This window comes from Orycteropus afer, unplaced genomic scaffold (genome assembly GCF_000298275.1).
Source record: "Orycteropus afer afer isolate SDZICR_OR568_19922 unplaced genomic scaffold, OryAfe1.0 scaffold00159, whole genome shotgun sequence".
Lineage (NCBI taxonomy): Eukaryota > Metazoa > Chordata > Mammalia > Tubulidentata > Orycteropodidae > Orycteropus > Orycteropus afer.
This window is the reverse complement of record NW_006921746.1, coordinates 1,983,977-1,997,879: the sequence shown is the minus strand read 5'-3', so window position 1 is coordinate 1,997,879 and position 13,903 is coordinate 1,983,977.

Sequence of the window (13,903 nt, the reverse complement as noted above, 5' to 3'; positions counted from 1 at the left end):
AAAGAAAGATTTAACAGTTCATAAAGATTATAACTTTGGAAACCCTTTGGCACAAATGTACTCTGTCCTACAGGGTTGCTATGAGTCAGAATTGAATCAAAAGCAGTGAGCTTATATATATATATATATATATATATATATATATATATATAAAAGAACTAACAAATTACTGAGTAATTGTTCTACAGTTATAAAATAACAATAATTTCCTGAAGAGATTCAGGTTAAAATGTCAGCTAGCTAGGAGGTCCTAATTTTTCTTCCTAAATGTTACCACAGAAAGATATTAAAAACTAAGAAAGAATACAAAACAATGAAAGTCAGGATAAATGGCCAGGTATATGCCGGATTCCAGAGGGAATTTCCAATAACTTAAAGTTACATGGAGTCATTAAATAGAAATGTTTAGGAAAAAGAAAATAAATTATGTTTATCAAATCTCAATGAATATTCTTACCTCAAAGACATGCTACCATCACTAAGTGAAACATAACAAGTCACCACTTTAATGAATATGGACAGTTTTATAAAGCCACTCAAACTCATTTTGTGTTGCCCTCCATTAATAGAAGTGGGACTACAAGTCCAATAATCAACACAGCCCAGGACACAATTGTAATGGAAATAGTAAATTCCATCCAAGAAATTAATCAGTGGTAGAAATGGATGAAGGCAGAAATAGTTATGGGAACAGTGTATACTCTCTGGCCTATAGTTTTCATTACTGCTTCAAATTATCCTGAAATTGAATTTTTATTTACATACAATCCAGCTAGCTCACTAGATTAATCATGACTGAATAGCAAAAAATATTTTAGTTTTGGATCTCATGGGAAGATTCTAACAGCAACCAGGTATTAGTGAGATGAACCAGAAGGATTCACACAATTGAGGATTGGCAAATATGACTCTTTTCATTCAATGAAAAAAACAAGAACAATACACAAGTTATGAAACAATAAAAGACCAGTTGCTGTTAAGTCCATTCCATGTGTGTCAGAGTAGAACTGGGCAGCAGAGCGTCTTCAATGCCTGATTTTCCAGAAGTAGAGCACCTAGCCTTTCTTCCGTCGTATCACAGAGACTCAAACCTCCTATGTTTATGATTAGCATATGTCTTTAGAAATACAAACAACATTAAAAACATATAAAGTTTAAAATTAGACAGGCGAGATAATATGATTTACAAATCTGTTCTGTTGTTAGGTATCATTGAATCAGTTCCAACTCATAGAGACCCTGTGTACAACAGAACGAAATGTTGCCTGATCCTGTACCATTCTCACAATCATTGCTATATGGTAAGCCCATTGTTTCAGCCATTGTGTGAATCTATCTCGTTGGGGGTCTTCCTCTTTTTCCCTGACCCTCTACTTTTCCAAGCATAGTGTCCTTCTTCAGGGACTGGTCCCTCCCAATAACATGTCCAAAAGTACATAAAACAAAGTCTTGCCATCTCACCTCCAAGGAACATTCTGGCTGTACTTCTTCCAAGACAGATTTTCTCATTCTTCTGAGAGTTCATGATATATTCAGTATTCTTAATCAACACCACAACACAAATTCATAATTCTATACTGTGATAGTTGGAGCTGTGTGTCAACTTGGCTGGGCCACAATTTCTGTGTAGTTTAAGCTGTTGTGATGTGGTTATTCCTATGATGGGATCAGATGATTATGTTTTGAGCAGGCAATCTGTTGAAAGGGAGTTTCCCTAGGGATGTAGCCTGCTTGCAGTATATCCAAGGACATGCTGGGAAGAGAGACATTCTTCTGTGGATTGGGATTCTGTTGTGCTGCCTGTAACTGTGAGTGAACAGTCCACCATTAGGCCTGGTGATCTTGGATTTGTCATTTGTTGGAGTCAATAGCTGGTGTACTGCCTGCCAGCCTTGAGCTCCTCAGCCCCTGTGGTTGCAAGAGTTGGGAAAAGCCTCCAGCTTGACATGGAAAAGGCTCCAGCTTGATGTTTGATCCTGGAGCTTTGGACTTGCCAGCTTCTATAAGTGTGTGAGCCATTTTCCTAAGATAAATTTCTCTCTATATATACATATATGTATAAGCTTTACTGGTTTTTGTTTCTCTAGAGAACCCAGCCTAACACATATACTAATAAATTTGAATTAAATAGAATATTTTCTAGGAGTTCTGGTAGCATAGTGGCTAAAGCACTTGACTGCTAACCAGAAGGCTTGCGGTCAAACCCACCAGCCACTCCTCGGAAGGAAGGTTGGGCAATCCTACTATCCATAGTGATACTGCCTCGGAAATCCAAGGAGGGGTCGCTATGAGTCGGGGCCAACTCGACGGCACATAACAACAACAACAACAACAAGAAGAATATTTTCTGAGATAAAAATATGACCAAATTGTTAGAGATAATAAATATTTCATGAAGGATTTTTTTTAACTGTCATAGAATTTCTGCCTTTAATAAACTCCTTTATTCATAAGAACTATATTCTAAAATATTGTTATCTTTCAAAGACCAAGTAAAGTCCAAACTTAGTAAATGCATTCATTCATTCAGTGTCAGCTATTCTGTGCTGACACTCTGCTAGGAACTGGGCATAAAGCAGTGGGCAAGAAAATTATGGCTCGTATCCACATGGAGCTTACAGTCTAAGGTGTAGAGATACCAAAGATTCAGGGCACAGGAAGCAATGGGAAATTTCAAATTAAATTTTCATTTTATATGAACATGATATTTAAAACATGATGATGGTAACACATACACAAACACACATGTACATAAAACAGATAAACCTAACCTATGAATAAAGGCACTAAATTAAAAAATAAAATGCTAGTAATCAAAATGTAGGCTTTTGTAATACAAGGCTATACCATGAATAAGTTTGATTCATTCCAAGATAAAAATCTTGCTAAAATATCAGAAAATATATAAATAGGCAAGAAATGGGAAAATCACATATTTACAGAAATAGCAAAATGTTATATTTGACAAAATTAAATTTCTAAACTAGATAAAGAAATACATAAAAGTGAGGACTTAAATGAACTACGATTTTCAGAAAAAAAAGGAGTCAAAAGGTAATGTTGTAAGAAAAGAGGATTTCCTAATATGTAACAGATTCAATGTACTACAGGATAAAAGTTATATTATCAATCAGTGGGTAAAGAAATAGTCAATAATAGTTATAGATTACTATTTATTAATGAAAAATTTAAATCTTTATCTCATGATAGAAAATAATATAAATTTTAGATGGATTAGAGTTGTTGCTGTTGTTGTTGTTATGTGCTGTTGAGTTGGACCTGACTCATAGTGACCCTTTCTTGGGTTTCTGAGGTAGTATCACTACGGAAGTAGATTGCCCAACCTTCCTTCCGAGAAGTGGCTGGTGGGTTTGAACCACCAGCCCTCTGTTTAGCAGTCAAGTGCCTTAGGCACCATGCTAACAGAGCTTCCACATTATAGTTAGATGAAGAAAATAATACCATTAAAATTAAAGAATACATATTAAATTTAAGGTTATTAAAGGGCTTTGTAAAAACAAACATAGAGAAAACATTCCCAAAGAATATGAATGATCTCTGAAATCACTTTATGTATACCATATACTAAAAAAGAAAAAGAGTAAAATGCAAATAATGAGTTGCAATAAAATATTGGCAAAATACATGGTACACCATCATTTAACATGCTCAATATGTCTTCCTGTTGTTAGGTGCCATGGAGTTGGTTCTGATTCATAGTGACCCTATATACAAAGAACAGAGCACTATAAATCTTATTTCATCCTCACAATTATTGTAATCTTTGAGTCCATTGTTGCAGCCTCTGTTTCAATCCATCTAATTGAGGATTTTCCTATTTTTCACTGCCTCTCTACCAAGCATGATGTCCTTTAACAGGGACTAGACAGGAGCTCTGGTAGCATAGTGCCTAAGGCACTTGACTGCTCACCAGAAGGCTGGCAGTTCAAACTCACCAGCCACTCCTCGGAAGGAAGATGGGGCAATTTACTTCCATAGTGATACTGTCTCGGAAACCCAAGGAGGGGTTGCTATGAGTCAGGTCCAAATCGACGGCACATAACAACAACAACAAAAGTCACTCCTGATAACATGTTCAAAATGCTTGAGACAAGTCTCACCATCATATTTTCTAAGAAGTATTTTGGCTATACTTCTTGCAAGACAGATTTGTGCATTCTTCTGGAAGTCTATGGTATGTTCAATAATTTTCACCAACACCATGACTCAGAGGCATCAATTCTTCTTTGGTCTTCCTTATTCATTGTCCAGCTTTCACATACATATGAGGAGACTGAAAGTACCATGGCTTGGGTCAGGCACACCTTAGTTTTCAAGGTGACATCTTTGTTTTTAACACTTTAAAGAGCTCTTTTGGTAGCAGCCTTTTGTTGTTGTTGCTGTTATGTGTGCTGTTGAGTTGAACCTGACTCATAGTGACCCCTCCTTGGGTTTTTGAGGTGGTATCACTATGGCAATAAATTGCCCAACCTCTTTCTGAGGAGTGGCTGGAGGGTTTGAACCACCAGCCTTCCAGTTAGCAGTCAAGGGCCTTAGGCACTACACTAACAGAGCTATTTGCCCAGTACAATTCCCCTTTGATTTCTTCACTGCTGCTTCTATGGGTATGGATTGTGAATCCAAGCAAAATAACATCCTTGACAACTTCATTATTTTCTCTGTTTATCATGTTCTTGCTCAATGGTCTAGTTGTGAGGATTTATTTTTCTTGATGTTGAGGTGTAATCAATCCATACCGAAGGCTGTGGTCTTTGATCTTTAACAGTAAGTGCTTCAAGTCCTCTTTTCTTTCAGCAAGCAAGGTTGTGTCATATGCATATCACAGGTTGTTAATGAACCATTCTTCAATCCTGATGCTACGCTCTTCTTCATACAGTCCAGTTTCTTGGATTATTTGCACAATACACAGACTGATATGGTAAAATATCAGTAATAATATGATAAATAATATATCATAATAAATATCAAATAAATGATACGGTAATAAAATATCAATAAATATGGTAAAAGGACACAACCCCAAGACACATCTCTCCTGACTTTAAACCATGCCTACCCCCTTGCCCTGTTTGAATGATTGTCTTTTGGTCTATGTATAGTTTCCTCATAAATATAACTAAATATTCTGGAATTCCGATTCTTCCCAATGTTATCCATAAGATTTTATAATCCACGCAGTTGAATATCTTTGTGCAGCCAATAAAACACAGGTAAATATATTTCTGTTATTTTCTACTTTCACCCCAAATCCATCTGACATCAGTAAGGATATCCCTAGTCTTGTCTCCTTTTCATAATCTGGCTTGAATTTCTGTCAGTTTCCTATTGATGTACTGCTACAATATTTTTTGAAATGCCTTCAGCAAAATATTACTTGTGTGTGATATTAATGGTATTTTTCATAATTTCCTCATTCTGTTGGATCACGTTTCTTTGGAATGGGTACAAATACAGATCTGTTACAGTCAGTTGGCCAAATAGCTGTCTTCCAATCTTCTTGAAATAGACGAGTGCTTTCAGTGTTGCATCCATTTGTTGGAACATACCAATCGGTATTCTACCATTTCCTGGAGATCTGTTTTTTCTGCAAATGCCTTCAGTGATGTTTGGACTGCTTCTTTCAATATCATTGTTTTTTGATCATATAACACCTCCTGAAATGGTTGAATGTTGACTAATTAATTTTAGTACAGTGATTCTGTGTTCCTTCCATTGTCTTTTGATACTTCCTCCATTATTCAGTATTTTGCCCATATCAAACCAAACTTACTGCCATCAAGTCAGATCCAACTCATAGTGACCTCTTCTTGGGTTTCCAAGGCAGTATCACTACTGAATAGATTGCCCAACCTCCTTCCAAGGAGTGGCTGGTGGGTTTGAACCACCAAGTTTTCTGGTTAGCTGTCAAATGCCTTAGGCACTATGTCATAACTCGAGGCTTAAATTTTTTCTTCATTTCTTCCCATTTGAGAACTGCCAAGTGTGTTTTTCCCTTTTGGTTTTCTACCTCCAGGTTTTTGCACATTTCATTATAATACTTTATCTTCTTGAGCCATCCTTTGAAATCTTCTGTTCAGCTCTCTTAATTCATTGTTTCTTCCATTCATTTTAGCTTCTGTACATTCAAAACCAAGTTTCAGAGTCACTTCTGTCTTCTCTTTAGGTCTTTTCTTATTTCCTGCTTTTTTACTAACCTTTTGCTTTATTTGCATATCATGTCCTTGATGTAATCCCACATCTCATCTGCTGTTTCATCATTATAGTTCAGTGTGTCAAATCTATCCTTTAGATGGTCTCAAAATTCAGGTGAAGTATACTTTCACTCCTGTGGATTTGTTTCAACTTTCTTCAGCTTGAACTTGTGTATGAACAGTTGATGTGTTTTTTTTTTTTTTTCCTTAGTTGGCACCTGTCTTTGCTTCTCCATTGTTTCTTTTTGCAGATATAATTTATTTGATTCCAGCAAAGTCTATGTGTGTAGTCAACATTTATGTTGTTGAAAAAAGGTATTTGAAATGAATAAGTCATTGGTCTTGCAAAATTCTATCATGTGATCTCTGGTGTTTTTTCTATTACCAAAGCCATATTTTCCAACTACTGATCCTTCTTCCTTGTTTCCATCTTTCACATTCCAATCACCAGTAATTATCAATGCATCTTTATTGCATTTTTTATCAATTTCAGACTGCAAAAATTGGTAAAAATATTAAATTTCTTCATCTTTGGCATTAGTGGTTGATGCATAAATTTGAATAATAGTTGTATAAACCTGTCTTCCTTGTATGCATATGGGTATTATCCTATAACTTGCCGTGTTATGCTTCACTGTAAGTTGTCATCCAAACATAGTAGACCATATGATGGTGTGATTCAAACTGGCCAATAACAGTCCATTTCAGCTCACTAATGCTTAGGATATCTACCTTTCTGTGTTTCTTTTCATTTTTGATGACTTCCAATTTTCCTAGATTCATACTTCATATATCACATGTTCTCAGTATTAATGGATGTTTGCAGCTGTTTCTTCTCATTTCAGTCATGCTACATCAGTAAATGAAGGTCCTGAAAGCTTCCATCTTCCATGTCATTAAAGCCAACTCTAGTTTGAGGAAGCAGTCATATTTTGATTGCCTTCCAAACTGAATGGTTCATCTTCCAGCACTATATCAGACAATGTTCTGCTGCTATTCAGAAATTTTCAATGGCCAGTTTTTTTAAAAATATAAATAGTTTTCCAGGTCCTTCCTTCCTAGTCCTTTTTAGTCTGTAAGTTCCACTGAAAGCTTTCCATCATTGGTGACTCTGCTAGAATATGAAATACTGGTGTTATAGCTTCCAGGATAACAATAACATGCAAGCAACCACAATATGACAAACTGAGAGACAAGTGATGTAATATATCTTAAAGACTTTAAAATCAAGAAAAGAATAAGATATCGATAAGATACCAATAGAAGAATGGCACTAATACATGATTATATACCTCACAAACAATAAATAAAATTAATTAATAAACATTTAAAATGATTGTCCTTACTTATCAAATTTCAGACTATAACAAGTAATGAAATTTTTTCTTTTGCCTATCAAAGTGATGAGGGAAAAAAGGAAACAGAATTTTCAAAAACATCAAAGATTTTGTGAAAGAAATCACTTATTTACTGCTTGTTAGAGTATAATCAGTATAACAATTCTATAAAACAATTTGGCAATATATATATACCAATGTCCGCAGTGGTATATGGACATTGGTATATATATTGATCATTCAGTGGTAGAATTCTTGCCTTCTTTGAGGAAAAGCCAGGTTTTATTCCAGGCTAATACATCTTATGCACAGGTAACAACTATGTGTCAGTGGGGGTTTGCATATTCCTATTATGATGAACTTGTTTCAGTAGAGTTTCCAGAAATGTGAGAACTAGGAATAAAGTTACAGATTTTTAAAATCAACCAATGAAAACCCAATGGTTTACAACAGTCCATTCCATGACTAATCATGGGGGTGGCACAAGACCAAGTAGTAGTTTTTTTGTTGTTGTGCATAGGGTGACCATATATCAGGGACTTCTTCCATGGCAAATAACAACAGCAATTTTGTGAATCTTTACACCATTCCACACTATAACTTTTCACAAATAAGCTGTATTGAGAATGAAAACATTTAAAAAATTTTGTAGTCTTCTCCCTTGATGCAATCGTCGAGGAAAGAGTGAGTACATGTGGGGAGGATATTTTGGTTCTTGTCTGAAAATGATGCACAGTACTTCTAACCACATTCATTGACCAGAACTCAAGTCAAGAGAGACTGGGGATACAGCCTAAGTGAGTTCCCAGAAGAAGGGAGCAAAAATACTAGTAGGTTTTTGTCAGTACAGAGGGAAATCTACCACACCTTTTTTCCCAATTACAACTAATCAAGCATAGACTCAAATAGAACTAAATAGATAAAGAAACAAAAATTAATGGAGATCCCTAGCTGCCCTTCAGGTCTGGAATTGAACCCACACCTGTGGTTTCCAGGCAAACAAAATACAGGCATATGAGTTAAACATTTACCTCAAGTAGATACACTCCTCAGCGAGAACAATCATGGGAGACAGAAGGGCTGCTTATGCACAGGGAGACAGCTCAGGGGAGAGGAGCCCATGGAGGGATGGACACTGGGAAGAGGTAACTGTGGGGAGGAGGTGGGAGGGGAGCTGTTGCACTGTGGTAAACTGTGGTCAATGTCATGAGACAAAGTACATGTGAAGTGCTGTATGGAAAGTGAATTTGCTCTGTAAATCTTCACCCAAATCACAATTAAAAAAAAAAAAAAACTCTGAAAAAAAAAATTAATGGAGAACCGAAGAGAACTCAGAAGTAACCATGATAAATTGTTTTATGATATTCAGAGTAATTAGTTATGTCAGGCATTTATTTCAAAGAAAGATGCTATTTTAATATAATAATTAGTACCAAGAAACTTTTATCAGGACTTACTGTATTTTTAAATAAACTTTTTATTTTGGAATAATTTTAGATTCACATAAAAGTTGCAAATACTCTTGAGAATTTCTCTGTAACTTTCACACCTTGTTTTTCCTAATATTCACATCTTACATAACCATAATACATTTAACAAAAGTAAGAAATTAACATTGATGCTTAACTATTAACTGTAATCTAAACTTTATTTGAAATTCACTAGTTTACCCATTAATCTCCTTTTTCTGTTCCAGGTTCCGATCTAGGATACCACACTTTATTTAGTGGTAATATCTCTTAGTTTCCTGTGGTCTATCATAGTTTCTCAATTCTTTGTTTTTAACAGGACCTTGACAATTTTGAAGAGTATTTGTTGGTTAATTTTTAGAATATCCTTCAATGTGTGATCGTGAGATAGTCTTTTCAGAGAAGAACATGGGTTTATAGGATTTGGGAGAAATGCCTTTATCATGACAGTATAGCAGAAGGTACATAATATCAACATGACTTACTACTAGACTTGATCACTTGGTTAAGGTAATGTTTGACAGTTTTCTGTGCTATAAAGTTACAAATTTTCCCTTTTGATACTTAATTATTTGAATGTGAATCACCAAGTACAGCCGACACTCAAGTGTATACAGGAATAATTATGCTCTACCTTCTGGAAGGGGTAGGGGTATTTATATAGATTATTTTAGTATTTTGCTCTAAGGAAGATTTGACCCTTCACCCATTTATTTGCTTACCGAATCATTAGTTTATGTCTGTATGAAGTCATCTATATTTATTTCATACTTTGGGTTATGATCTAAAACTGTTTTCTATTTTATTGCTCAGATTGTTCAAGCTCTGGCCACTGGGATGCCACCATCCATTTGTTTGTTTGTTTGACACTTTTATTTTCTAGCATTACATGATGCTCCAGACTCACACTGTATTTATTTTTCACTTTCCTGGGCCTTGAATAAAACATTTTTCCAAGGAGCCTTGGATTCTTGAATTGGCAAAAAGTATTTAAAAACCAGTATCTGAGTGCTGACTCACTAACTTCAGCTATAGTTAATAAATGACTGTTGGTGATTAAAGTGGCATAAAATAACATAAGTATCATCAAGGTTAATGAATTAGTTTGAAATGAGTACGTATGTGTGTGTTTATATATGTAAAGGATTACTCTCTGATTTTTCAATATCTTGGAAATTCTTTTGGCATATTGATAATTCCCCATTTATAATTTTTTTCCTATTCACTATTTTAATTATAATCTTTCAAATCCTCATCCTTATCCTGTGTTAGGTATATAAAAAATACCTAACACAGGATAAGGATGAGGATTTGAAAGATTATAATTAAAATAGTGAATAGGAAAAAAAAAATTATATATACACACATAAGCTCTGATAGCATAGTGCCTAAGGCACTTGACTGCTAACCAGAAGCCTGGCGGTTCAAACCCACCAGCCACTCCTCAAAAGGAAGGTTGGGCAATCTACTTCTGTAGTGATACTGCCTCGACAACCCAAGGCGAGATCCCAAGGAGGGGTTGCTATGAGTCAGGTCTGACTCGATGGCACATTACAACAACAACAACATATATGCGTGTGTGTGTGTGTGTGTGTGTGTGTGTGTGTGTGTAAGCTCAGTGCCATCAAGCCAATTCCGACTCATAGTGACCCCTCCTTGGGTTTCTGAGGTGCTATCTCTATGGAAGTAGATTGCTCAATCTTTCTTCCAAGGAGTGGCTGGTGGGTTTCAACTGCTAACTTTCTGGTTAGCAGTCAAATGCTTTAAGCACTATGCCACCAGACCTCCTTATATATATTCATTTAAATCTCAATTATTTCTGACCAAATATTAAGAAAAATTTGGACTAGCTAGGGAGTTATGCAATGACATGCTTGTTATCATTGTGCTGGTCAAAAAAATAATACCTAACATCCATCAGTAGCAAGACAAGATCAACCCATTTTTATGTGCAATTTTAATGTAAAATGATATAAATATTAGATTATTTGGAAAAACCAGACAGAAATATAAAGATACCTTAAAGAGTCATGAGGATTAAAATAATTCTTCACTGCTTTGTTTTTAGCCATATTCCATACTATTTCCTAAATCCTTTTAGTGATATCAGGAAGAAAACATACTAACCAATATAACCTTAATTAGCATGGAAAAGAACAGGATTGATAATTTCCAATATAACTTTTCTTTTTATTTTCTTACTAAAGTCCTGATTTTATGATCCTACTTTCACAGACAAAGTAGCAGCAGGACAGTAACTACCCATTAAAAAATGTGGAGAATAACACAATTTTCCACGTATCAAGGAAAAGAAGGCTTTAGAGTCATACATTTCCTTTCCATTATTTGTAACATTCTCATGGAGACTAGGAAATCAACTTTATTTTGTTATTGCTTTTGTCTTTTTCTATTTGGCATTATTGATTTGTTTCTACTCCATTTATTCTGGAGCACAGAACTGCATGAGGACTGATTGTTTAATTTGCTGTTTGTCAAAAACATCACTAGCAGCAATATGAGTGTGACTTGGGAATAGCTTTTGCTAACTTAGCCTGGGCTATGTGTTATCTCTAAATTCCCTCTACCCCCACAAAAAAGGAGTTTAAAATTTTATAATTACAGGTCACTTTTAGAGAATTATCTCTTAGCCAACTTGCCAATTTATTACCAATTCATAATACCTGCTGCAGAAGATTTTTTCAAATCAGCAAAAGATAAGAATGATTGTGGGCAAAGAAGGAGCATATTACTTTAAATACATGATGCTTGTAAATGTAGTTAATAAATCCTACCAATGTTTTTCAGATTTTTTTTAATATATATATATATTGGTTTTGTTACAAGGATTCCTAGAAAAATATTCTGTCTCTTTTATTGTAGCAAAGAATGAAAGATAAAAGGAACTATTTAGATAAAACATGCCATTATCCATTGCCATTGAGTCAACTCCAACTCATAAAGACCCAACAGGACAGGGAAGAATTTTGCCATAGAGTTTCCAAAGCTTACTCTTTATGAAAACAGACTGCTACATCTTGCTCCCACAGAGCTACTGGTGAGTTAGAAATGCCAACCTTCCTTTAGCAGCCACATTCTTAACCTCTGCACCACCAGAGTTCCTTAGATAAACGATATGCACTACATATCTTAGCTTAAACATTTTCTTCCTTTAGCATGTAATGCTCATAAAGACAAGGTGGTTTTGTCTGTGCAAAGCTGCATGCCTAATACAAAAGATCATGAAAGAAGAAGATCCCATTATCCTCATTTCTGGAATAAGAAAAAAAAAGTATGTATTTATTGATTGATCAATGATTGTGATTTAAATTTGTAACTTCTGATTTTACATGAAAACTAACAGATTTCAGATAGAAAACCCTTTATTCTTTTGCCCAAGTTTAAGGTAAAGGATTAGAATTGATGACATCTCCATAATACATAAAAGGAATTAGTATTTGGCAGGAAGAGTACAGGTAATTTTCTAAAATTTCCATTTGCATTGCAAACACACTTTTACTTAGATTACAAACTTTTACTTATTTAGTAAGGTCGATGCTTATTATTTAAGGGGAATGTAGAAATAAATCCCCCACCAAAATCTCTTTTCACTCATTTTTTTATTCTCTCACTAACTAGAGAACTAGACACAGCGAGGATATATCACATTGTTATCAATGAAAGACCTGTAGAATGTTTCCTTTAATTTTCTGAGCTACCAAACTCCCTTCAAGTGACAAAGAAAGTGATACACTAACAAGGAGGCCCACAAAAGAAGTGTAAGTTAGAAATCAGCAGTGGATACAGTCTAGATAGTATTACAAACACAAAATCCACTGCCATCGAGTTGATTCCATCTCAAAGCAAATTATTTTTTTAGCAAAAATATTTTATTTACTTATATATTTTTTATTTTAAGGCTTTGTTTTACATTCAATGTTAGGTGTACGTTTAGTTTCATTTACCATGCCCAACCCTAACTTAGTCTCCTCCCCGCCCTGCCCAGTAACCCTCCACCTGTGCCCCTCATACTTATGCACTCCTGTTTGTCCTGCATTTTCTCCATGTGAATGTTGCCCCTCTGGTGCTCCGTGGTCAATTCCTCTAAGGCATGTATTTCCGTAGAGTATGTGGATGCATCACCCTGGGTTGAGTGGTCTGCATGTACATCATGTTAACTATTAGGCTGAGAGCCAGCCCCTGGGAGTGAGTTATATTCCAGGCCCAGAATGTATCCCAGGGCCATAGTATTGGGGGTCTCACCAGATTCTATCTGACCAGTAATTCTGGTCATTATTGAGTTTTTGGATTTTCTTCCACATTCTTCCTCCCACTCTATCCAGGATATCCAGGTTTGATCGTTTCCTGAGTGGTTGGCATTGGTAGCCAGGCATCATCTAGTTCTTCTGGTCTCAAAGGCCATGGTGTCCTAGGGCTGATTGCTTCCAAATGCCATCTTTTTTCTTGCACTCTTCTTCACTTCTGATGATAAGAGACCATTAGCTGCATCTTAGATGGCTGCTTGAAAGCTTTTAAAACCTCAGTCACTATTCACCAATGTAGGATGAGGAACAAAGCTTTTATGTCTTATGTTGTACCAATTGAGTCTGGTGTCCCCTAGTACTATGGTCCTGAGTTGGTAGATCTATTGGATCTTTCTCCAGAGTGACTGTGAGAGATTACTCTGTGTATCTTCTATTGTTTCTGTAAGGATTGCAGGTATATTGTATCACTGGCATCTATGCAAGATTAGCCTGCACTAAGTCTATCCTTGGTTGACTTTTAAGGACAGAATAGAACCGCTTCACAGGGTTTCCAAGGCTGTAAATATTTATGATAGCAAACTGCCTTATCTTTCTCCTGAGAATCAACATGTGAGTTTGAATCA